We start from the raw sequence: 7,219 nt of genomic DNA, 5'->3' as shown, positions 1-7,219 counted from the left end.
TTAAATTTATGCGTAATAACAAAGGGGTCTATGCTAGGCATGCCGACACGCAACCAGGAAAATACATCAATATTTGAATGTAAAAAACTTACTAATTTAGAAGCGTGGAGGTTCATCTAGTTGTGGCCCAATCTGGATTGTCTTCTTGGGCTCAATATCTAAGATCAACACGAGGATGACATCTTCCAATGGGTGAGCTCTATCCACGCCGAGCTTTGGGAGCAGTTCCAGGTAGACCTGTTCATGGGCCAGGCTCGGGCCTAGCTTTTGCCAAAATTTGAATGAGCCCGGCCCGAAGCCCGAGCACGACATAGTGTAAAGTCAGGTCCAAAACCCGGCCCGTGAACAACTCTATTTCCAGGTCAACCGCCAATGGGGGGAGTCCTAAAGCGTCTTGTCAATGACCTGGAGTGGCAAGGGATGACTTGAATCAGCATTTCAGTGACTTGGAGCACCTAGGCGACCTGTTGCTTCTACAACTGTGCTTGCTAATTCTTTTGCCTTGGCCATTATCACGTTCCTTTCTCTTGCCGGCTCCGACAAGCTTTTCGTGTGCATGAAGCATTTCCTCGATGCTCATATATTTTTGGTAATGCTTAAGGAACTTCCCTTTATCCTTTGTGAGGTTCTTCACAAGCAACCTTCTCAGGTGGGGGTCTCAGACGTCGTGGATTGTTGCAGTCATCTGTATAGTGGGGTCATGGTTCTGGATATACAGAACACTGGTATACCGTAATTAGGTAGTTGGATGTCTTCGAGTGACATCGGTAGGTAGCAAAGTGTGTCGTAAACAGGTTGACAATCTGGTCCTAGGTCTTAGTGGTGCCCGGGCCAAGCTTGAGTACCACATTTGGGTAGCCTGGCGGAATATGGTTGGGAAGGCGAGGCACTTTCTTGCCTCATTTTCTTCATGCAGCTACATCAAAGCCTACAATTTGTTGATGTGGTCAACGATGTAAGTCATTTAGTCCTAAGTCTCTAGGTTCGAGGCTAAAAAATTATTAGGCCCGGGCTCAGCAAGGATCTTGGCCGAAAGGGGCAAAGCCCGAATGAATTAAGGAGCAGTCGAGGTGTTTGACAGACTGACTTCTTGTTCTTTAGGCGGGCTTGTCTGACGACCATCCACCTAAGGACCGAGTCGGCTCTTGATGGGATTATGCCTTGGGTGCCTCCTACGCCTGTTTTGCTTGGACCCCAATGCCGAGGCCATGTTGTCCAACCTGACCAAGGTGGTTGCCCTACTAATTTCCACGTTAGGGGCATAAGTGGTGTCTTGTGCTTAGGAAGTCCAACTCCTAGCAAGGTTCTTTGAGGCGTTGAGAAGACAACATTTGTCATCCGGTGGGGTTACTGACTTGTTGACATTCTGGTTCTTGGGTGGTGGCTGCGTCTGCAATGACATCTGGGCTGCATTGGCCCAAGAGCAGTGAAGTGCTGCTTCCAGGACTACATGCGCAGGTCAATGCTTCAGACATACAACATCAACTCTTGAAACTGTAAATGATCTACACTGGTAGGAACGCCGATGGCTCGACTACTTACGTTTGCCCCCCAATGGAGGTTCCTTCATTTTGGTTGTTCTTTGGGGAAGACATGCTGGGTTATGACTAATGTGGTGAGAGGTTGAATTGGCTTTTTCATTTTGGTTCCCACATATGGTTTCAATTGATGGTGGTCGAATCGCCTAACTTCCCTACTAGAGGACAACTCGGACGAGTGGTGTTGAGATTGACAAACCAATCTACAAGAAGAAAGATATTAGAGTACCTGGGGGTTTTGACTTGAGGTAGTCACTCCAATGCTTGAGTTAGTCGAGTTTAGTGAGTAAGAAAGCGAAGGGAGACTATAGGAACTAGAGAGATAAAATGCAATGGATCACGAGTACCTTGAGAAGGCATGGACAACGTTCCGCCATTTGTTTAGGAACCGATAGGCGTACTCATCAGATAAAAACAATGCATCATGTATGTCGGTAACCCAGAGGTCGGTCGACTACTCAAGTCATTGGCAACCCGGTCAGGGAGGTCAAGTTGGCATCCAAAGTCACTGGCTCGTTCTCCCGAGGTGATGTGCTCCACATCGCTGTGGAGCAATCTGCTGGTCTTCCATTAGTCGAGATGCAGGTCAAGCTGGTTGGCTTGGGCTGACCTGGCAGGTGCGACCTGCCTCCATATGGCACTGAGGTGTCATTAAACGGTTCGGGCTAATCACGTGGCTCTTCATAACTGAACGGTTAGACCATCCCTCATCGATCACTTATCAATACATGTGTATTTTCATCTATACGAGTGTTTATATACGTGTAAATGGACACTTGTCAGAGAGTGAATGGAAGTACAAGACTAGAAAAAAATAGATTCGAACTCATTAAACATTGAATAGTTTGTGGTCTAGGAAAGAGTAGCATTGGTCATGATTGCGTCCCCTATGCTAGAAAATATGTTCTCCAATTTGCGCATGTAATAGATGCCACTCTCTCATATGACATGATCAGGAAAGTTCTTAATGAATGTTACGGTTTCAAGTTGGACTCTCCAATTAATTGAATGCAAAAGCCGAGGAACCTCATCAGCATTAGTCTCAGTTTGTAGTTTTCTTAACTTATATATGTGACGACATCACGGGTCAACCTGTTCAACTCGGATTGTTGAACCATTGACCTACAACCTGGAGGAACAAATGGGTCAACCGAAAATGATTGAAGGGTCAACCTGTTCAATCGGATTGTTAAACCATTGTCCTACAACTTGGAGGAACAAATGGGTCAACCGAAAATGATTGAAGAAGAAAGTGGAAACATCAATCACAACCTTATTCTCCAACTCTAGACCATCTCAAATACTTACTTTTATTCTAATAGCCTTTGTCAGTCACATACTCACATCTGTTTTATATGATTTATGTCTTACACATGTAAATGGACATTTGTGACTGACCGAATGCAAGTATAACTGTATAAGAATAAGCAAATTAAGTAGCTTTTGTCACGGTTCCGTTTCCAAAGTGCAAGAAAATATGACCCCTGGCCATTTTTTTTTTCTTCTTTGATACGATGTTATCCCCCAATTTGCGCAGGTAATTCTTGCCACACTCTCGTATGAAGAAAGTTCTTAATCAATGCTATATATAGTTTAAATTAGACTCTCCAATTACTTCAAGAAAATTTTTAGTCACCCTGCACTACTGGATTGATTGGAATGATAAGGAATGCTGTCTATATAAATGATAAATGTTATAAGTCAAACACCCCCTACACGGCAAGGAAATTAACATAGTTTCCTTGGGGAAGTGCACATGCATGCAAACTCTATATAAATGAAAACCACCAAAGGAATTGGACATGGATCCTCAATTACATAGCCTTTAATTTGTTCTCCTCTTATTCATCATCATATATATATATATAGTTATCAGCTACTTCAGACGACAATGGCGTGCCAACTCATAACCTGTGCCATGGCCTCGCTATTGATCATCATTTTAGGAGCTTCTACTTCTCAAGCCAATGCCCGCACTCTCCAACAAGCATCTATGTTGGAGAGGTTTGAGCAATGGATGGCTCGCCATGGAGTTGTATACCAAGACAATGTAGAGAAGGAGAAACGCTTCAACATATTCAAGAACAATGCCGAGCGCATAGATTCTTTCAACTTGGGGTGCAAGTGCAACTAGGGTAAATAGCATTACAATACGTACAATTCACTAACAAAGCAATCAATTCAATATATATAGGATGTTGTTGGGTATTCTCGGCAGTGGCAGCAATTGAAGGGATTATCCAAATCAAGAAAGGCCAACAAATTTCTCTATCTGAGCAACAGCTGGTAGACTGCAACACTGAAAATAATGGCTGTGACGGTGGTTTTATGGATACTGCTTTCCAATATATCCAACAAACTGGAGGCATTAACAGCGAAGAAAACTACCCTTTCAGAGGAGTGCAGGGAATGTGCGACACAGAGAAATCAGCATCCCATGCAGCAAGTATCAGTGGATATGTGGACGTCCCATCATTTGATGGAGAATGAGTTATTGAAGGCAGTAGCAATGCAACCAGTTTCTGTCGCCATAGGCGCTAGTTCCAACGACTTCCTCTTCTACTCAACTGGTGTTTTTACAGGGGAATGTGGAACTGATTTAAACCATGCTGTTACAGTGGTTGGTTATGGTACAAGTGAAGAGGGCATGAAGTACTGGCTACTCAAGAATTCGTGGGGCACTCAGTGGGGAGATAAGGGATATATGCGAATCGACCATTTGTGTGTGATAATGAATTTGTTCACTCCGGATTCCAATCTTACATGCAAGGCATGTGCATAATTACTAGTATATATATATGAATGGCAACAAGGTGGGGCAGGGATGGGGAGCCTTCCTCATGAAACTTCCTATCCCCGTCCCAATGGGGAACCCCATCCCCATGGGGATACCCATTCCCCGTGATTTTTTATAATGTTAACCATTTTGTTTTTGTTTTTAGTTTTATTTAAACAAATAAAATTTACAATCCTATTAGAAACGATTCAACCATATTTTTAAAAATATTAATATATAGATGTATATGTACATATATACATATACAACGTATGCATATATATACACATATATATTAGTGTGGATCCTCATTCCCACTAATGGGGATGAAAATTCCCCATCCCCATCCCCATCCCCATAGGGGAAAATCATCCCCATCCCCGCCCCATTCGAGGTGGATCACCACGGGGATTGGGCAAATGGGGAAAATTGGCAATCCTATATATATATCTTTTGAGACTGATATGCTTCCAAAGAAATTGAGGCAGCTTGTCTCGATTGCTAGGGTTAGACCCATAGTACATGTAGTATGTGTTTAGATGAAAAATTGAACTAGTACCATTTTCTAGTTATTCCCTGGACCTTGGAAATTGATGGGCAAAACTGTCGAGTTACACATATCCTCTAAACTTGATTATGGTACTGCACTTGGTGTTGGATTGGGCTGTCTTTGATATGCCAATCAATCAGATCCATTGAGGGTCAAAACCTGGATATGTTGGGGCAGTTTGAGAATTCATCTATGTGGGTGATCCTAATGTTAAGATCGGCCCCCTTGTCAAACAAAGCGAAAGATTGGGCTTACACTCTCTCTGATGGAAATCTAAACTACCGGCAATGGATCTGCCAAGGAGAGGTGACACTATACCTTGCAACCAGGGGAGTGGTCCTTCCCTATTGGGTAGTGTTGTGACCATTATGGGTTGAGAGGTTAAGTGTAAGAGACCATTACAGGGTTGATTACCTAATGGTCTTTATCTTAAGTCTATTATCCTTGGATCTTCATAGGATGGCTGAATTCAATGATCATTTAACTGTAAATGTGGGGTTCCACACCATACAAATCTGGCCTAAGCTGGCCATACAACATCTTGGGTCATGAGCCTTTGAAGAAAATGGGCCTAAGGCCCATAATCAATAAGATTAAGTAAGTTGTCACATGACAAATTAAGTTGTCATGCGCTCTAAGTCGAATCTAGGTTAAGAAATGGGTATGGAGCACCTATCCTCTTAAGAGGATAAGGCTTATCTCTTATTAGAGTCCAGATCCAAATTAGATTTGGATAATCTCCTAATTTGATTAGGAGAAGTGCTCCATAAAGAGATAAAAGAAGAAGAGGGTGAACCAGACATGAATACCACTATTTCTTGTTCTCTCTTCTTCTCTTTTGTCTTCCATGAAACCCTGTCATGACCTAGGCTTTCAAGGATAGATGGAGATCAGTTTTCTTCTCATTTTTGCAAGAAAAATTTAGAGGAACTTCAAGCTCACCTTCCCCAGTTCGATCCAAGTAGTTGGGTTGTAATTTTGCTGAAAACTGTGTTATTGAATCAGCTTCACCTACACACTGTGCCACCTTAGGATCTGCATTTGTGGTATCCATATCAGGTATAAATCTTCCTCTTTGATTGGTTTCAAATCTGGTTTGATTTAGTGCAAGACCAATTCTGAAAAATGCAATTTTTCAAAACATAGGGAATTTGATTCCCAAAAGGATTAGTAAATTTTTTGAAATTTTGCCCAGCCATCTAACATGGTTCGGCCATCCATATGATGAATCCTAACCCTTCCAACAGTGGTATCGGAGCCAGGTTCATCCCTTGGAATAAACCAAACTAGATTTTAACCAAAACTCAAATTGGCAAGTGAAGGAAGGTGGAATCCATCATATGGATGGCCAAACCCTGCCCGATGGTTGGGCAAAATTTCAAAAATTTTCTTGCAACCTTCAGGGAATCGTATTCCCAGTTTTAAAAAGCTGCATTTCTCAAGGATCGTTCTTGCACCGAAACCAGACTAAATCTGAAACCAAAAAGAATGGAGAAGTATACCTGATACGGATTCCACAAATGTAGCTCCCAAAGTGATAGTTCACACTCAAACTGAATCCCAAAACCAACTTCCCCTGAAGATGGCACAGCTTGAATTGAAGCCGATTCAGCAACACAATTTTCAACAAAACTACAATCCAACACTTTGGATCGTACAAGGAAGGTGAGCACGAATTTTCTCTGTATTTTTCTTCCAAAAATCAGAGGTGGAACTGATCAAGATCAGTCCAAGAAGGGGAGGTCGAATTAGGGTTTCTGAGGCATAAAGAACAGAGAGAGAGAGAATTAAGAGTAGAGTAAACTGGAGCATATTCGATCTCCTCTTTTTTTAGCCTTAAGGATAACCACTCCTAATCAAATTAGGAGATTCCTAATCCAATTATTTATTTGGATTTGAACTCGCTAAGTGGATAAGACTTATCCTCTTATCCTAATGGCTGATCCAGACCCATATCCAAACCCATATTCACCCATATAAAACGACTGCTTAAGCTATCATGTGACACCCTAATTAATCCAATTAATCATGGCCTTTAGGCCTAATAAGCAAGTGGCTCACATCCTTGGTTTGTTGTTGGCCCATTTAGGTTCACTTTATTTAGCGTTGGACCCCAACAATGACCTCACATAAGCCTACATGGGTTCGTCCCAACCTCTGTGGAAAGGCTTGGCCAAATTCACTATCAAGCAGTGTGAACCCCTGAGTCCATCAGTATGGGCTCTTAATGGGCCCAACATTTACAGTAAATGATCATTGAGTCCAACCATCCTATGAAGGCCCAAGGACAACGGACTTAAGTGAGATATAGCCCATCAAGTAAAACAACTCTTAATGGTCTTTTACACTTAACCT

General features: G+C 42.3%; 1 pseudogene; it reads left to right on the top strand.

Annotated features, from left to right (window-relative positions):
* The first annotated feature begins 3,429 nt into the window (after positions 1–3,429).
* On the top strand, positions 3,430–4,320 carry LOC148802950 (senescence-specific cysteine protease SAG12 pseudogene; annotated as a pseudogene).
* Positions 4,321–7,219: the final 2,899 nt, after the last annotated feature.

The sequence above is a fragment of the Nelumbo nucifera genome, chromosome 1, assembly GCF_055504915.1.
Source record: "Nelumbo nucifera cultivar China Antique chromosome 1, China Antique-T2T, whole genome shotgun sequence".
NCBI lineage: Eukaryota > Viridiplantae > Streptophyta > Magnoliopsida > Proteales > Nelumbonaceae > Nelumbo > Nelumbo nucifera.
The sequence above is the reverse complement of the archived record's forward strand: the minus strand, read 5'-3'. Positions and strand labels throughout refer to the sequence as shown.